The 19,411-nt window shown below is 45.8% G+C and overlaps 1 protein-coding gene across 1 annotated transcript in view; it reads left to right on the top strand.

Moving 5' to 3' along the window:
- The first annotated feature begins 8,821 nt into the window (after positions 1–8,821).
- LOC127626893 (dynamin-binding protein-like) overlaps positions 8,822–19,411 on the top strand; it is a 56,729-nt gene continuing 46,139 nt past the window's right edge. Inside the window, exon 1 of the mRNA XM_052103001.1 lies at positions 8,822–9,143. The gene's annotated coding sequence lies outside the window, so the exon portion shown is untranslated. The remainder of the gene's footprint in view (positions 9,144–19,411) is intronic.

A 19,411-nucleotide genomic window follows, 5' to 3' on the forward strand; every position in this document is an offset into this window, starting at 1 on the left:
GTTGGTAACGATTCTAGGGGCCCAAAGATCCAAGGGGCCCCACAACAAATTCTAAACAAATTTTTAATAGGAAAGGGCCCAGATGACCTTGCTACAGCCCTGGTTGATGCCATGCATATTTTTGGGCATATGCAGTTCATAGTAATATGAGTGAGTGTTAATGTTTGATTCAAAAGGATGTTTTTGTTTCCTTTTGGTACTGTGTTGGATCGCCACTTCAAACCAGCTGAGAACTACTGATATAAACTACATTTCAAAGACACCATGAAGTGTCTATATTTTCGCTTCTAGTTGTGCACAGATGTTGGAATTCCACATTTTATTAAACTGCAGATGTCCTGAAGCAGTTCTTGCTAAAGTGCATTGCTCAAACCTGCTATCTGGAAATGATCTTCTTAATGCCCTGATATTTTGATATCTTATTAATCAATGTCTATCCAGCGACCAACTAGCTGCATGCCTAAAATTCTCTTGTTTGTGACTGTGAAAGCTCTTGTTGAGGAGCTATGTTTAGTGTTTTTTTAAATCAGCTATCATTTCTATTATACATTCTATCTATGTCTCAAATAGGATTTTTAACTCTTAAAAAATGTGAGTGAACTGCCTGACTTTGGCATTGCTAAGATGGGAGCATCCTCAGTTTGTATTAAGCTAAAGGAACACTAGAGGTCAGTGTAGTGATACCATCAAACCTCTGCTAACGCTTTGCTGGCAAGAGACAAATACTTTAGACTACTGTATAAAACAGTAAGATTAAACACAGTAAAACGTTTTCTCAATCAGTACATACACATTAATATACTTCAATAGTACCAAGCATATTGAAAGACATAAGTTTATAACAGACTGAATAAGTATAATACCTCATTAATATAATTGTATTTTTAAGGATTTATTTACATTACTGTAAATATTATACTAAATATACCTGTGGTATTCCTGCTTGTATGGTCACACACAAAGAGAATAACAATGTATCTGAATAACAGGAAAAGGGAAAATGTACTCCAGGAAGTACTTCTCTCATAAGTTCAGAGAGCTACAACTTCACTGAGACTGACAATGAATACAATTGTAATGTGCAAACGTGTGCCAAGGAAATTAGAATGCATACTGACCATTAAGAGATCACTTCCAATCATGGCATCAACAATTTATGCCAGTTAATAACCATGACTAGACTGTCAGAACAGTGGCAAATTCAGTGACATGATTTCATTGTATGAGAATGTATCAATGCACTTGATGTAGAGTTTATGAATAGATAAACAAGAATGAATGGTAACAAAGAGTATCAAGCTCACATGGTCTTTCTCAATGAAAATGTAATCATAGGAGAGGACAATAGAAGCTTTTCATACTTCCAGGATATGACGGACCTGGCATTTTCTCAAAGATGCAGTGGGCATGTTGTGTCAGAGCGGCTTACAACACAGAGATGAATGCAACAATGTGACCCATACAACAACAGTTATTATCTGCTCTTGTTCTGTTGGACTCCCACTTGACTTCAGCTTTTTGGCTGAATTATACCAGGGAGTCTGAGTCAAGGGATCCTAGACAGCTGTTTGAGATGACTGGAACATACAAAGAACATACATTTCTTAAACTGGCCCTTCAAAGAAGTCTAACAGTGCAGTTGGCCAGTTGTAGGTCAACAGAAGTATCAATTAAATAAGTATTATAGTTATTTACAAATCATATTTTTTCTTTCTTTTCTCTCTTTGTTAATGATACAAGCTTTACAACCACAATAGAGGGAAAATTAACTTATGACAAATGGAATAGACCTTTAATCAAATTATGACAAATTACAGTGTGTAGTGAATCAAGTATACTTGATTATAGTAGATGCTGTGTTTTTTGTCCACTGTCACCAGCACCAAACAATGGCCTTACAGGCAGCTTCCTTTCATTGTTTTTGCATATAAGGAAGTTGTGATTTAATGCAGACACAGCAAAAATAAACTTACCCCTTACACCGCATGTCTTAAAACATTATGTTCCCTTGTAGCAATAATATTGGCATCGATGATAAGTCCACACAAAGGTCTTTCTGAAACACCAGTCCAACTCTATCGTTTCCACACCAGCAGTTTCAAATGAAGTGTTGACCCAGTGTATTTATTTTCAGAGGCCCAGATAAATGAATATAAACCAACACGAGACTGTTGTAATGTCTGAACAGTAGACAAAATAAACTGTAGAGCCCCAACTTCTGTTTATTTTTATCCATTATAAAAAATATATATAACTTTGTGTCATCTTGGACTTACACATACACCTATCAGCTTGGATGCAGCATCATCAAAAATCAATAGTTTTCAGTTTAAGATGCCATTGTAGAAATGTAGTCCGCCGTGATTATTTTAATCAATGAGTGAAAGTGTCAGATAACAGGACGTTTACTGAGATAAAGCGATTAGTATTCTGTTGGTCATGTGATTCTAACATGGCAGCCCCATGTATATAAATATATATACATGACACAGTATGACTCACTGACTTATAGTAAATAATTAATTTATCAATGGCTTCACTGTTTATTGAGGTTGCCAAACTGATCTAGAAATTATAATTATAATCTTATAAGAGGTTAAGAGAATGAAAGTAACCATTGTGTACAACCTAAAACAAATGTTCTATTTTCGTAAAGAAAATCGCCGTGGAGGCGCCATCAATGATGGCCCATCATGCTTGACCTGTGCAAATACTCAGTTACAGATCTTACGTTTCACATTTTCCCTATGCTTGGGCCGAGTAAAGTTTACAAATGTAGCTTGAACTGTCAGATCCATTTACATTTGACCGAGTTTCATCTGAAATGTGTCTCAAGCCACCTCCGTAGGTAAAAAGCATGAATGTATTCATGTATTTATTTAATAAAGAAAATTCACTGTTGGGGAAAATAAAAAATAAACATCTAAAATCAGTCTACTACACTGGTAGTTGGCTGGCCTTAGCTGTGCATAGTCTGGTCAGGTTGGTCAGTTGGCTGGTTTTAGAGGGGTTTTGGGCACTTTTTATCTGGTAAGCAAGGGAGACAAGCTGGATAACGACTCGGTTACTAACGTAACCTCGCCTCGCGTTCGCGCGCTCAGAGCCTGCCGAAATTAGCATAGGCAGGCTATATAATGGGCACCCCGTCATGCGAGTTCCTTAAGGTTCAATCGACTGAAGCGAACTGACCAAGCACAAGCACGGCAGCTTACGCAATACTCGTTCCCTCCTCTCAGGGAACCGAGGTTACGTTAGTAACCGAGTCGTTCCCTATCGAGAGTTCTCTCCTATTGCATAAGTAGCTTACGCTATGGGAACACCATGTAAAACGCCGTGCTTCGCTCTATAAAACCAGAGGCAGGTGTCTGAGCTTTAAAGCAAAGTGATTATTCCCCGAGCCAGCCAACGGTGAGCTATATACAGGGATATTACAGAGCGTCCTTGCCAAGGCAGGGCGCTCTTTGTACAAACACAAGCACACATCTTATGTACTGAGCTTTTTATGTACTGGTACGCATAATAAATCCTCTAAGTCGGTCAGAGACGGACCTTATAAGGGAGGAGGTGATGTCCAGCATACACACACTCTATTCCATTCTATAGTCAGGCTGATAGAATGTTGGAATGCAGTGAGGGGACCTGTAGGTTATAAAACCTGATAAATGTCGAAGGCGAGGCCCAGCCTGCCACCGCACAAATATCTTCAATGGGTATCCCACTCGACCAAGCCCAATCCCACTCGAGTGAGCTCTGACGCCTAAGGGGCATTGAAGGCCCTTGGCTTCATAAGCCAGCGCTATAGCATCCACTATCCAGCGCGATATTCTTTGCTTTGAGACAGCGAGACCCTTAGTTCGGCCGCCAAAGCATACAAATAATTGTTCCGTCTGTCTGAACAGGGCAGAACATTCCAAATATACTCTGAGCGCCCTGACCGGGCAGAGTAAATTTGCGTTGCTTTCGTCTGCTGGGGACGATAGCGCTGCCAGAGATATCACCTGTGCTCTGAAGGGTGTGGAGAGCACTTTAGGAATATACCCGTGGTTTGGCCTAAGGACAACTCTGCAGTCGTTAGGTCCAAATTCCAGGCAAGCAGCGCTTGATGACAGTGCGTGCAGATCGGCCACTCTTTTAACTGAAGCGAGCGCCAGCAAGAGCGCGGTTTTGAGCGAGAGCTGCTTAAGGTGCACGGTTCGGAGAGGTTCGAACGGGGCACCCTTGAGTGCGTCCAGGACCGTGGCCAGGTCCCAGATCGGCACCGAAGGTGGGCGAGGAGGGTTCATCCTCCTAGCGCCTCTTAGGAAACGAACGATCAGATCGTTTTTCCCTAATGAATGTCCTTTATCAGGATTGTGTGATGCCGCTATGGCAGCCACATAGACTTTGAGCGTGGAGGGTGTGCGGCCCGCCTCCAGCAGCTCCTGCAAAAAGGCGAGTACACTGGTATCTTGCACGTTTTGGGGTTCAAACTCTTGGTATCACACCAGTCACTGAACACTTTCCACTTTCGGGCATACAAGCGCCTCGTAGAGGGCGGTCGCGCCTCAGTAATGGTTCTCAAAACTTCACTGGGGAGGTTCTCGGGAACCCGTTGAGGGGCCATGCATGGAGGGCCCACAGATCGGGGCGGGGATGAAGAATCATCCCGCTGGCCTGTCCGAGGAGGTCTTGCCTCAGCGGAATCGGCCATGGGGCAGATTGCATCATCTGTATCAGTTCTGGAAACCACGTCTGGTTTTTCCAGAGTGGGGCTACCAGGAGCACTGCACATTTCACCTCCCTGATCCGACTGATGACCTGAGGTAGCATCGCGATCGGGGGAAAAGCATACAAGGGGCGGCTCGGCCAAACTTGGGCGAGCGCGTCCGTGCTTTTTGAGAAGAAGAGAGGGCAGTGCGCGTTTTCCTTGGAGGCAAAGAGGCCTATTTTGGAGGCATCTGTCATGATCATTTTTCTCCGTGTACTCACGCCCAGACTCACGCCGGTTTGATACCAGTTGATGGCTTTCCAGGGCATCAGGGCTTTTATACAGCCGTGATTCGCTCTGATCAAAAAGTGGCCCGAGCGCCACGTGTGAGTGGGGACACGGCTCTTGAGCCAGCGCTGGAGAGGACGCATGTGTGGGGGGCCAATGATAGGCCGAATGGTAGTACTGTGTACTGGTATGACTGTCCCTCGAAAGTGAATCTCAGAAAGGGCCTGTGATGAGGCGCTATCGGAATGTGAAAGTAAGCGTCTTTCAAATCCACTGATAGAAACCAATCCCCGGGGCGAACTTGCGCGAGGATATGTTTGGTTGTTAACATTCTGAACAAGCTGAATCATTAAAGCTTTGTTCAGATGTCTGAGATCCAGGATGGGGCGAAGGCCACCGTCCTTTTCGGACGAGAAAATAGCGGCTGTAAAACCCGCCTAGCTCAAAGAGGGAGGAACAGTTTTTATAGCCCTTCTCTATCAGTTTGAGCACCTCGGTCGTAGAACATGTGACACATCTTTTCTCACTTTCGTCTCGACCACCGCTGAAAAGCGGGGTGGTCTGCGGCGAACTGAAGTGAGTATCCGTGTTTTATTATGTTCAAAACCCATTTCGGCATGTCGGGATTTTTTCCCAGGCTTCTGCTCGCACAGATATGGGCTGAATGCTGGCTGGGGGCGTGTCGCAGTCACGTATGGGCCCCACCGGCAAATCAGCTTTGTGCTAACACAGAGTCTACGGCTCTCAGAGGCGCAGGTGCGCTGAGCAGCCGTGATTGAGTGCCGAGTGCAGGGGTGCGTGTGAGAGTACAGGCACGCGCGCTATCTCCGAGATGCTCACAGCATGAGTCGGAGAGATGCTTGCAACTGTATGAACAGTGTTTTGGGGTGGGGGTGCATACATCATAATAGGCACGCACACCACATTCATAAAGCTTTCCGCATTTAGCGGGGAGTTTCTTTGCTCGCGCATTGCATCTGTGATGCTTGCGGCATGAAATAGAGAGCTGTTTGAAACTGTATGGGTAGCTGTGTGTAGGGGTGCGTGCAGTACAGCAGGCACGCGCGCTACACTTATAGTATTTCCCGTTTTTACTGGGGAAGTGTTTATAACTGTGGGAACAGTGCTTGTGTGTAGTGGTGCATACATGACAATAGGCACACGATCTACATTTTTGGGACATCCAGCCTGAACTGGGGAGGTATTTGGCACTGTTTGGACAGTATTGATATGTGGGAATGCGCACTTTAGTGTGGACATGTGAACCCTTAGTGACACAGGCAGAAAATGACTCTTTTCGTGATTTCTGTGTGTCGCCGTAAAAATGGCGTTTGATTGCAGGTGAGCGAGTTTTATGACTGGCCCATTGACTGCTGTATAGACATTTCCAGCCGCCTGTAAGGGGACTGGGTAATGTTTTAGATGTTTGAGAGCGAGCGGTCCGGCTTTTGTGAGACACGTACTCTCTCTTTTTCTTCCTGTTGCTAGGAAGACTTACGAGGCTCCGTGTTCAGAGTGATTCTGGGTCGAGGACCTCGTTGCTCGTGCGGCTTTCTTCGGCCAGCGGAACGCGAGCGGCGTCGAGCGTCCTTTTCAGGTCTGCTCTTCGGCTGGGAGACGGGCGGCTCTGCCCTGGCTCGCTGCTGCTGCTGGGGCGGTTTCTGAGATGAGCTGGAGCGCTTGGGCAGGAAGTGATGCATAGCTTGCGAATCCTTCCGAGCCTCAGTGAAGCGCTCAGTGAATTCTCTCACCGCCGGTCCGAACAGGCCGCTTGGAGTGACAGGCGCGTCAAGAAATGGTGCCTTATCCGCGTCCTTCATCTCCGTTAGCATTAGCCACAGATGGCGCTCAAGGACGGTCAAATTAGCCATGGCCCGGCCGATGGATTGGGCGGTGGCCTTTGTGGCTCGCAGGGCTACGTCCGTAGCGCTGCGCAGGTCCTTGAAAGCCTCGCGTTCAGGTCCAGACTCGTCCATGGTGCGGAGAAGTTTGGCCTGAAAAACTTGTAGGACCGCCATCGAATGCAGCGCTGACGCAGCTAAGACCGGCGAGAGCTGAGGTGGTTCTGCAGGGCTTCGAGGGGTGAGAAGCTCTGGCCTTCCATCCAGCGGTGGAGGGTGGGCATAAATGGTTGGCCACGGTCTCCTCGAGGGGCGGAGTTGCCTCGTAGCCTCTTTCTCTCGCGCCGTCCACTGAGGAGAGCGAGGAAGAAAAAGAAGGCTTTAGGCGAGCAGAGTGCGGGGCTTTCCACGACTTTGTGAGCTCGTCGTGGACCTCAGGGAAGAAAGGAGAGGGTCTCTGTCGGGGCCTGCCGGCACCCTGCAGGAACCACTCGCCTAGCCGGCTGCTGGGCGGGTTCTTCCGGGAAGACCAGTCGAGCCCGAGGTCTTCCACGGCTTTTGACAGGATACGGACGATTTCCGAGTCCATGCTGGTGCCCGTGCTCGTGTCCGCTGATGTCGATGGCGCGGGGTCGAACAAGCCCGGCCAGTCGTCGGATGCAGCATCAAGAGAGAGGCTGTCATCCTTTCCATCGTCGTCCCCTGATGTGCCGAACGAGACGAGACCCACCGCTTTGTTGGAGGAGTGCAGGTCCGCTCTCGTGAAGTGGACTGGCGGCAGGGAGATTTCTGGTAGCGGTGATGTACGCGGGGACTGAGCCGGCGTGACGTCACCGAGGTCGCCGTGCTCTGGCAGCCTCTGTGAGCGGCGCTTTTTCTTGCGCGGCTCGAACGGAGGTGGCAGCACGGTGGAAGCCGGCTCGTTACGGCAAAGCGAGCGCGCAGCTCGGCGAGGCCCAAGGAGTCGCATTCGGGCATCCGCCCTGAATGAGTGCAGCTTCTGTGTGGTCCAGACCCAGGCAGCGAGTGCAGATGATGTGCCGATCTCCGTCGTGAAGAGGGCCTCTGCACGAGGCGCAGGCTGAAGGCATCTGAAACAACGCCTTGGAAAATCACTCTTTTACTTTTAAAAGCGTTGCGGGGGCCAGCGCTTGCAGTAAAGGATATGCGATGCGCGCCGGATGGCGTAGCAGAAGGCTTCGAAGGCGGCTGAAGGCGCTGGCGTCCTCTTAGCAGTCCCACTGTAAGCTTGTCAACGGCGCTGAAAGACTCCAACAATCCGGAGGATCCAGCGAAGAGAAGGTCTTCGCTGAAGGAGATTAAATCTAAAGGAACTCGCATGACGGGGTGCCCATTATATAGCCTGCCTATGCTAATTTCGGCAGGCTCTGAGCGCGCGAATGCGAGGCGCGCGCACATTGGTCGCGGGTTCAGAGTCTCCCCGTCATTGGTTCGAGCAGTTGCCGTGGCACAGCCAATGACCGAGCTGCCTCGCTCATCGCTGTCTGCTGTGCAGCTGCAATGCATTTTACATAAAGACTTCAATATTTGGCCTGGCTGGGAAACCAGCTTAAACCATCTACACCAGCTGAAACCATTTTAGGCTGTTTTGACCTGGGGTTTCCCCCCAGCAAGGTATAATAATAGACTGGTTAAAGTAAAACTATTTCCAAAAGTAATTTTTCCCTGTATTGCAATTAGCATACCAACACTCAAACTATAAAATTTTTTCAAATAAATCTATCATCAATATCCACCATACAAAACAACATTATCCATTTGTTTTAGATTAAATCAGATTTAAAAAAAAATAACAAAAATATATATTATATTGTTTTAGATCTAAAACAGAATGTTCAGTTTATTTAAATTATGCTCCTCAAATTTAAATGTTTATCAAGACACAAAGCGCAAGAATTTCTTTCAGGCATTTAAAAGGCAGCCCTGTGGGCAGGAGTTAGGTCCCTGACTGTCAGCACAGGGTGGTGTGTGTGTTGATGTTGATGTCAGCATGGAGGGAGTAAAGGATTAGCCCGCTGCTGTGACTTCATTTGGATTGACAGCTGATGCCGCCGTGGCGTAGATGATCAGCAGGATCAGATCATCTGCAACGTTTGAGCCGAGTAATGACAGGCAGGAGAAAACGCCTGCCGCTCTGAACTGTTATATTTTTTTATAAGCCACATTAAATGTTCGAACGAAACAAAGTTAAAGGCAAATGGGAAACTGACACACAAGCATCAACTGGATATTGAAAGTACCCCTGGCTCTTGGTCGCGCCTTTTCAAGGCTGTAAAACCATTTCGAGGTCATTTGTAATCACATAGGTAAGTAAAATTGTTTAGGTTGATTCTCGGCATGTAATGACAGTGTTGAATACATTTACAACCTCCAGTCAGTACAGATAATTCCAGAATCACTTTTAGAACGTTGAAGGCAACATTGTAACATTGAATAACCGCAAGTGGTTCAGTTTATGAAAATGATTTTTTAGGACCATTCAAGAGTGACATTATTTTTATGACAGATAAACACTTTAACCCCCCATTTGTCATTACCTCAACGATTGTTTTTATGGTAGTTTCATTACTGAAATGTGAAAAAATTATATAGACCTATGCTTAAAAATGAAAAGTATTTAGCCCACACATCATATTAGTACTCCCTTGGTACTGTCTTTTATGTGATCTGGTTGTTATAAAACAAATATTGTTCTGACATTGTATATTTTGTCATATGCTGTATTGTGGTATACAGTCAAATATGGCTAACAAATGATGTCACAATGCAAAAAAAAAAAAAACTAAATCGCAGTAGTCCTAAATGTAGGCTTCACTTCTTTAAGTAAAATATTATTGCATATTTTTTGTATTGATTTGGGGTTAAATATAACCTGGACATTTTTTGTTTGACAGAATCAACATTGTTCATTCTTGTGGTGCATATATTTGAATTAAAAATGGAAAATTGGTCCTTTGCTGGAGGGCATTCATTTAAAATGTGGCAACTTTAATCCATAAATCTCAATTATAATGCTAAAACGTGCAGCATATGTTTTATTAGACCACGAGCACTTAACACCATGTCTTGATGCTTGTCACCTGTCAGATGGCAACTGTCGTCAGTTATTTGGTTTCTGTTGCTGAGGGAGTGATAGTACTCCAGGCTTTGGAACACTATTCATTAGCGCAAAACAAACTATGCAGGCTATCCATCAGCCCTACCAATACTTGTATAGGTGTTGGCCTTTGTAACGGTGCTGTATTTACACAAAGATTAACACAACTCTTATTTGTCAATTTTGTAATGCAATAGCTTCTAGTAAGTTGTTTTTGCTTTTGTGTCATTCATCCGTTACAGATTAGTTAGGTTCCTGTGAAATAGGTTTAGACCTTCAATTTTGGGAAGAGTTAAGTATTAACAGCTGAAATTTTGTATTGCAAATATGAATTCAATGGCCCCAAAATGTACACTTGGACACTTAAGTCACATTTCAAAATATCTGAATACAACTGTATGTGATACAAAATATCATAGCAAGTGGCATCAGCAAACAAATTATCTAAGACCTTTACACAGAATTGTGTAACAATTACTTTTAAAAACTTGTGTTTTATCATTCCTTTAAGTTAAATATTTTGCATGAAAAGTTGGTTAAAATATTGCTGCTAGCTTGATTTGATATTTTGTTATGTAATACAGAGACAGCCATATATGTTTAAACCTGGCTGAGGTGTCCACATTTTAGGGCCACTGTAAATCAGTATAATCTCATTAAGTTGTGAAATGTTGTTTTAGCAGTTATTGCACTATATATGACCACTGCGTACATTTCTGAAATACTGCATCAGTGAGTAGGCCTAGTCTTTGAAAAACCAGCATGAGACTCGATTCCTTGGTACACATGGAAGGTTTGAATTATTGATTTAGATGGCACTAGTATTCCCTGTCCATGCTTGTCATTGGAGCTTTGTTATGTTGAAGTTATAATGACAGCTATAGGCCTGTTACCTGAAACATGACACCAAATAAACTGATACATAATAACAGTCTGTTTACTACAGCTGTCCAATTCTGCAAAACATGTCTTGTTCATTTTTGCTCCCACAAAGACAGTTATAGACCCTTCTCCTTAAATCGCCAGATGTCATTTTGATTTGATTTGGTACACTGAAGAGTGCATGTTAAAGTTCACAACATGTAGAGACTTTGTGTAGTGCATGAGATTCTACAGAGAAGAAACTTGGGACATTCCTGACATTTGTTTCCTGCTGGAACTACAGTTCACACAGCTTTGGTAAAATGACATCTTAAGTTATCAGGGAGATGCGACTTGGCATTGTCTGGGTGAGAATGCATAATTCCTGATGAGACAGACCTTATGGGATGAGACAGACCTTAGGGATGGAGGTGGTGTAAGATGAACAAATGACACTCTTTGACTCCTTTCTCAGACCATGTACTGTCGTTGATATTAGATATAACCTTGAATTGTTTTTACGTCATCTGCACCATACGGATTCAGATGCACTAATCTCACAACATCTGATGACTGCCATTTGTCTAGAACACCAGCTGTGTTCTCAAGACCTCATGTTGCTGTTGCCTCAAGACCTCAAAATACTTTTCCGGTTCATATTTAATATCTCCCCAAAATCAAGTAAAAAAAAAGATGTATATTTACACACACTGATCAGCCTCAACATTAAAACCATCTGCCTAATATTGTGTAGGTCCCCCTCATGCTGCCAAAAGAAGTTCCAACCCACATTTCAGAATAGCATTCTGAGATTATTTTCGTAAGTTTTTTGTTTGCCACCATTCGGAGTAAATTCACGAGACTGTTGTGCATGAAAATCCCAGGAGATCAGCAGTTACAGAAATACTCAGACCAGTCCATCCGGCACCAACAAACATCCATTAAATTGTCTAATCAGCCAATTGTGTGGCAGCAGTGCTTTAGTTAATGTTCACATCAACCATCAGAATGGGAAAAAATTGGAGTGTGTAATGATTGTTGGTGCCAGATGGGCTGGTTTGAGTATTTCTGTAACTGTTGATCTCCTGGGATTTTCATGCACAACAGTCTCTAGAGTTTACTCAGAATGGTGCCAAAAACAAAAAAACTTACAGTGAGTGGCAGTTCTGTGGACAGAAATGCCTTGTTGATGAGAGAGGACAACAGAGAATGGCCAGACTGGTTTGAACTGACAAAGTCTACTGTAACTCGGATAACTGCTATGTACAATTGTGGTAAGAAGAATACCATCTCAGCTATTCTGAGATGCGAGTTGGCACTGTTTTGGCAGCACGGAGGGTACCTACACAATATGAGGCAAGTGGTTTTAATGTTGTGGCTGACTGTTTTATATTATTGTTTGAAAACAAAGTTTAAATTATAGACCAATATGGTTTCATCTAGGATTTTATGCAGTAGTGGTGCAGTTGTGAGATCGTCCACGAGATAGCAATGCTGGGCCAGTATTAACATGCATAGATGGATGAATAGCTTAAAAAAGGGGTGTCATAATAACATTTCAGCCTGGGCATCAGGGTTTTATTTTTGCCCTTAAAGTACTGGTTGAAAATGTGGCACCAACACCTGCTTTTGTAGCACCCATGAAATTACCAATAATATTACACATTTTGTGCATTGAAATGCACATTTGACAGTAAATCATTGACTATGAGGTTTGCATGCTAATGTAAATTATGATATTAACAACAGTGACATCTTTTGGAAGAAATGAACACCTTATATTTATAGGGCTAAATGGAAATATTCTGACATTGTGACTAAGTTGGGTCTCTTTTACAGATTCCTTTCATCTGGCTCTTACTGATTAAATTACAGTAATCTCTTGAAATTTCTGAAGCCAAACAAAATAACTTACATTTTCCTACAATCAGAGAGCATTACAAGAGAAAATATTTTATATAGATGGAAAACTGATAGCTTGGTCCATAATAATTATGAAAATGTACCATAGTTCTTCCATAGTAACCATCTTTTTTTTTTTTTTAAATGATATTCATAATAAAACCATGGTAACCAAAGGTATAACCATGGCTCCTCACTACCATGGTTAGTAACTATGGATTCTATATAAAGAACTATGGCATTTTTGTCATTTATAAATGACAGTCTAAATACATTTATAAACTTTTAATGACACAAACACCATAGTTAATACAGTTAATTTTACTGCAGTAAATCCATGGTTAATATTTGTAAGCGTTGTGATTAAGGATGCACTGATATGGAATTTCTGGGCCGATACGATAATGCACAGCCCAATGTTGCACTGCTGCAAAATGCATATAGGGGAAACATTGCTATTTTTGTCTTTATGATATTATTTTTATGACAATTCAACACATTTGCCCCCAATTCTCATTACCGTAATGCAAAAAGAAGTATTTGTAAGTCACAGTATTATTGATTGTAATGTCTTCAATATATGCTGACATGTTTTTGTGAGCTTCACCCACAATCATGCTACATGCCATGTCACATCAAATGGTGATGAGCTCAATGGAATGGATCTAAGATGGACATGGAATTTGGACAGTCTTGCTCTGTATCTTGCTCTTTGGTTTTCTTGGAGACAATAAGTCATAGCCTGCTGTGAATGATGCTCTTTATGTTGTTTGTATAAGAGCCCAGTTTATAGGGCAACAGTCCAAACCATTGGCTTTCACAGTTCTCCTATCCATAACCTTGGATTATGACTCTTCTCCTAAACAATGTGAGTCAGTGCAGCATATGACTTTATATTGCTTTGACTAACATGTAAACAACAAAATGTAACTACTTTTGAACTGCAGTTGTACCATTTTCCCAAAGCTATGTCGAGACGAGCAGTGGCCTAAGAGTATTGTCAGTAGAGAGTTGCCACCAGGTCACAGGCTCTGTGAATTCAAGCTATGGCTCTGGCCACCATTCATAGTAGGGCTGCAACTAACAATTATTTTTGAATCGACTAATCAAACGATTATTCGTCTATTCAGGCGATTATTGCAACAATTAATCTTTAGCTCTTAACTGACTATTCAGCTAGTGCATCGACTTAAATAGTTGTTTTAAACGTGCTTATTAACAATAAAGAGGATAAAATACCTTTAAAAAATACCTCTAAATGCATCTGGACTGTGAGCTGATCTTTCTTCCTCTCCTCAGTCAAGCACGAGCCGAAGTGCTGCTCTCCTGCTGTCACGGTCCCTTGTTGTCTGTCCCATGTTTTCTGTTTCACTCAGCACTTCACACTCCATGTCACGTTCCTTGTGGTCCGGCCCGTGTTTTCACCAGTCCCTGTCTAAAAGAACTACACTTCCCATCTTCCCTTGCCCTCACCACCTGCCAGCACTCACTCATTGTTTTCACCTGCTTATCATTTAGTTCCATCACTTCGTGTATTTAAACCCTGTTTATTTCTCCATTCCCCTGTCGGTCTTTGATGTATGTGGACGTCTGTTATCCGTGCTCTTCATCTTTGTTTTCTCCCGTGGAACCCTTTGTATGCCCTCCGTGTTTTATTAACCCTTTGTATGCCCTCCGTGTTTTGTTTACCTTTTTCCCATCGTAGATGTTTTCTTTTGTTCGTGTTTTGTTTTCTTATTCAATAAAAAGCTTCCGCTGCAACTAGATCCTCGTCCCGTGCCTACCTTCACCGTCAATCTTGACAGAAATTCCGACCAGAAAATGGATCTAGCAGCGGTTTTCCTCGAACTGGCCCGGGCGAACTTTCCCGTCCGCGAGTACTCACGACTCTTCTCCATGGTCGCCGTCCACACCAGGTTCGACGACGACGCCCTGAATACCATCTACTGGGTCGGATTACCGTCATCCCGGCGGGGAGAGGCGCCGGAAACCGGAGACCACCCGTGGAGGGAGAACGTGAGTCTCGTTTTGAGGAAACTCTGTGATTCCGGCTGTCGAGCCTGAGCCCTTGCCTACTCGGATCGATGAGCCAGCGCTGCCAACTTCTTCCGCCCGGAGAAGGAGGAGAAGGAAAGCCTCCGCTCTCCAGCTCACGTCTGCCACGGTCAGCGAGCCAGCGCCCACGCCTACCACGGTCAGCGAGCCAGCGCCCACGCCTGCCACGGTCAAAGAGCCAGCGCCTGTAGCCTTGACCGTCCCTGAGCCAGCGCCTGTAGCCTCGACCGTCCCTGAGCCAGTGCCTGTAGCCTCGACCGTCCCTGAGCCAGTGCCTGTAGCCATGACCATCCAAGAGCCAGCGCCAGCGGCCATGACCGTCCAAGAGCCAGCACCAGCAGCCATGACCGTCCCAGGGCCAACGCCAGCAGCCATGACCGTCCAAGGGCCAGCGCCAGCATCCAGGACCGTCCAAGAGCCAGCGCCTCTCGATCCTCCTAGGGCTCCGCCTCCCAAGTCTCTCGAGCCTTCCAGGGCTTCTCCTCCTAAGCCTCCTTGGGCTCCGCCTCTCCAGCCTCTCGAGTCTTCCAGGGCTCCTCCTCCCGAGCCTCCTAGGGCTCCGCCTCTCCAGTCTCTCGAGTCTTCCAGGGCTCCTCCTCCCGAGCCTCCTAGGGCTCCGCCCCTCAAGCCACTCAAGTCTTCCAGGGCTCCGCCCCTCAAGCCACTCAAGTCTTCCAGGGCTCCGCCTCTCAAGCTTCTCGAGCCTTCCAGGGCGCCGCCTCTCGAGCCATCGGCTCCGCCTCCAGAGCCTTCCAGGCCTCCACCTTTAAAGCCTCCTACAGCGCCACCTCCCTCAGCTCCGCCTCCAGAGCCTTCCAGGGCTTCGCCTCCCGAGCCTCCCACGGCACTGCCTCCCGAGCCTCTCACGGCTCCACCTCCTGAGCCCCCCCGAACCTTCCTCGGCTCTGCCTCCTGAACCTTCCTCGGCTCTGCCTCCTGGACCTGCCTTGGCCCGGCCTCCGGGGCCTCCCTCGGCTCCGTCTCCGGGGCCTCCCTCGGCTCCGTCTCCGGAGCCTCCCTCGGCTCCGCCTCCAGAGCCTTCCGGCCTCCACCCCTAAAGCCTCTTATGGCGGAGCCGAGGGAGGTGGCGCCGTAGGAGGCTTTAAAAGGCGGAGGCCTGGAAGGCTCTGGAGGTGGAGCTGAGGGAGGTGGCGCCATAAGAGGCTTTAGGGGCATCCAGGGCTTTAGGGGCTTCCAGGGCTTCGCCTCTAGAGCCTCCTACGGCGCCACCTTCCTCGGCTCTGCCTCCTGAGCCTCCCTCGGCTCCGCCTCCAGAGCCTTCCAGGGCTTCGCCTCCCACGGCTCTGCCTTCCGAGCCTCCCACGGCTCTGCCTTCCGAGCCTCCCATGGCTCCACCTCCTGAGCCCCCCGAACCTTCCTCGGCTCTGCCTCCTGAACCTTCCTCGGCTCTGCCTCCTGGACCTGCCTCGGGTCTGCCTCCTGGACCTGCCTCGGCCCGGCCTCCGGGGCCTCCCTCGGCTCCGTCTCCTGAGCCTCCCTCGGCTCCGCCTCCAGAGCCTTCCGGTCTCTGCCCCTAAAGCCTCTTATGGCGCCACCTCCCTCGGCTCCGCCTCCAGAGCCTTCCAGGCCTCCGCCTCTAGAGCCTCCTATGGTGCCACCTCCCTCGGCTCCGCCTCCAGAGCCTTCCAGGGCTTCGCCTCTAGAGCCTCCTACGGCACCACCTTCCTCGGCTCCGCCTCCTGAGCTTTCCTCAGCTCCGCCTCCTGAGCCTTCCTCGGCCCCGCCTCCTGAGCCTCCCTCTGCTCTGCCTCTTGAGCTACCCACGGCTCCGCCCCCTGATCCTCCAGAGCTTTCCATGGTTCCACCTCCCTTGGCTCCGCCTCCTGAGCCTCCAGAGCCTCCCTCAGCTTCGTCTCCAGAGCCCCTCTCAGCTCCGCCTCTGGGACCTGTCCCTGTCCGATGGCCGCCTCCTAGACCTGTCCCTGTCTTGTGGCCGCCTCCCAGGCCTCCTAGACCTGTCCCTGTCTTGTGGCCGCCTCCCAGGCCTCCTAGACCTGTTTCCTGTCTTGTGGCCACCTCCCAGGCCTCCTAGACCTGTTCCAGTCTTGTGGCCACCTCCCAGGCCTCCTGAACCTGTCCCTATCCTGTGGCCACCTCCCAGGCCTCCTGGATCTGTCCCTGCCCCTTGGACTGCCCTCTTGCCCTCTGTGCCTCCCGGACTTCCTGTCTGCCCCGTGTGCTCCCCTTGGACTACCCTCTGTGCCCCCCGGACTTCCTGTCTGCCCCGTGTGCTCCCCTTGGACTGCCTCCTTGCCCTTGTGCCTCCTTGGTTTGTCTCTGTGTCCCTTGTGCCCGCTTTGGTCTGTCTGTTTGCCCCTTATGTACCTTCTTTGTCTGCTAGGACCCCTTCACTTCTTGGATTATTTTGTTTGTTTTCTTTTTGGATCGTCTAGGATCCGATCCTTTTGAGGGGGGGTTATGTCACGATCCCTTGTTGTCTGTCCCGTGTGTTCTGTTTCACTCAGCACTTCACACTCCATGTCTCGTTCCTTGTGGTCCGGCCCGTGTTTTCACCAGTCCCTGTCTAAAAGAACTACACTTCCCATCTTCCCTTGCCCTCACCACCTGCCAGCACTCACTCATTGTTTTCACCTGCTTATCGTTTAGTTCCATCACTTGGTGTATTTAAACCCTGTTTATTTCTCCATTCCCCTGTCGGTCTTTGATGTATGTGGACGTCTGTTATCCGTGCTCTTCATCTTTGTTTTCTCCCGTGGAACCCTTTGTATGCCCTCCGTGTTTTGTTTACCTTTTTCCCATCGTGGATGTTTTCTTTTGTTCGTGTTTTGTCTTCTTATTCAATAAAAAGCTTCCGCTGCAACTAGATCCTTGTCCCGTGCCTACCTTCACCGTCATTCGTGACACCTGCGTCATCATTAGCAATCAAAAGATCTCATGTTGTGTTAAATGAAATCAAACGATTATTCAACAACAAAATTTTTTTTATTGTCGCTGTTGTCGATAATGTCGACAAATCGTTTCAGCCCTAATTCATAGACATAATATTTTTTTCACATCCTTTTTTTTTTCAGCAATGCAGATGTACGACTGAACTAAAAGTCTAAAAAACGAAAGAAGGTCCTGTTGGTATTTTATGTTTTGCAGTCATCAGCCCAACTAAAAGAACTCCTTGATAGTTGTATGATAGTTTTGTTTTCATTTTCTAGAATCTTCTTTGGGAAAAAAACATTGCATACAAACCTTCCTTTGCATAACATTGGAGCTACATTAAGCCTTAGTGGTGGGCAGTAGTCCAGTAACCTCATTAGATCCTCTGTTGGAGAGTTTTCTGCATAGCCTGTAAATAAAGAACAGCCTCTCAACGTTGTGTTTGTGGGGGTAGGTGTGTTGTGAGATTGTGACATTCTATAGCAACCTTGTCCATTTGGATTGCGCTCCTCTCTCCTCTAAGTCACAGGTTTTGTGCTCGGGAAGTTCTCCACCCCATGCGTGGTCTTTTGAGTGCTGTGGATTTCCCCATAAAACTCCACTTGGGCCTGCCAACAATACACCGCCCATCCTCATTCTTGTGAAGTCAGCTTAGAAACCTGGCACCCAGATAAAGTAATGGAATGAGGAAGTTTGGGTGCTCTGAGAAATGATCTTTGCAAAAAAACAAAAAACTGTTGTTGTCATACTGTTCTGTTGTCATATGTCTGCTGTCTTAAATTCCTAGAAACCAAAGGAAAATCATTGAGAAATACAGAAGTACTACACTTAAACAGTCATAAATACAGCACAAAATGCAAAACAAAAAATCCAGATTTTGTCTGGGCCTGATTATTGTGAGAACTGTTTTAAATTACTAAGAAAATAACAAATAGTTAGCAAACTGAGAAATTTAAATCATCTTAAGTACAAGCGTAAAACATAATGCATAATAACATTATTATTATTTTGTTGTTGTTCAGTCTAAAACTACATCTCTTAACATACTGGCCTCTAGGCCTATGTCAAGTTGATAATTTCTTTTTGTTTGTTTTTTAGGTTGCACATTAATGAGCGATTCTTCCAAGATTTATTGTGGAAGTGGTTGTTTGGTTAACTTTGTACTGCTTGATTTCTCCATCAAACTGTTTACCACATATATTTGTGTATATGTGTCTGAAACCTGAAAAAATGTTGCCTTTGCGGGCAGTATAAAGGCATTAAGAAATACTTATGTTGTAATCAACATTTGCTTGGTTATCTCTATCTCTAAGCAGACTCGACATGACATTTTGACACACAATAAATGCTATCTTTCCATATTAATCATGTTAAGAGTTTTTGTCCTAACCAGCCCACTACAAGCAATCATTCTCTTGGTTTCTTTTTCTGCATCATGCTGAGATCTCTTTCTTTTCAGTTGGAGTCCTGTTACAAATACACCGATTCAGAATGGAGGAGAGGTGACACACGTAACGGCTCTCTCTGACTTTCTCTCAGATTCCCTGTCATGTGAAGCCCCTGGGCTTGACATAGAAGTGTATGTCCATACACAGTTTAGTGTGAATAAGTTGATCAATAAACGGACTGTTTCGGATTTTATTTGTAATTTAAGTGAGTATCGCAGTGCCATGTCGCGTCCAGTGTGGACAGACAAATTGCTTGTCGCTAGAATCTTACCTTATATCATCTTTTTAGAACACCGTGTTG

Source organism: Xyrauchen texanus, chromosome 33 (genome assembly GCF_025860055.1).
Source record: "Xyrauchen texanus isolate HMW12.3.18 chromosome 33, RBS_HiC_50CHRs, whole genome shotgun sequence".
Classification (NCBI taxonomy): domain Eukaryota; kingdom Metazoa; phylum Chordata; class Actinopteri; order Cypriniformes; family Catostomidae; genus Xyrauchen; species Xyrauchen texanus.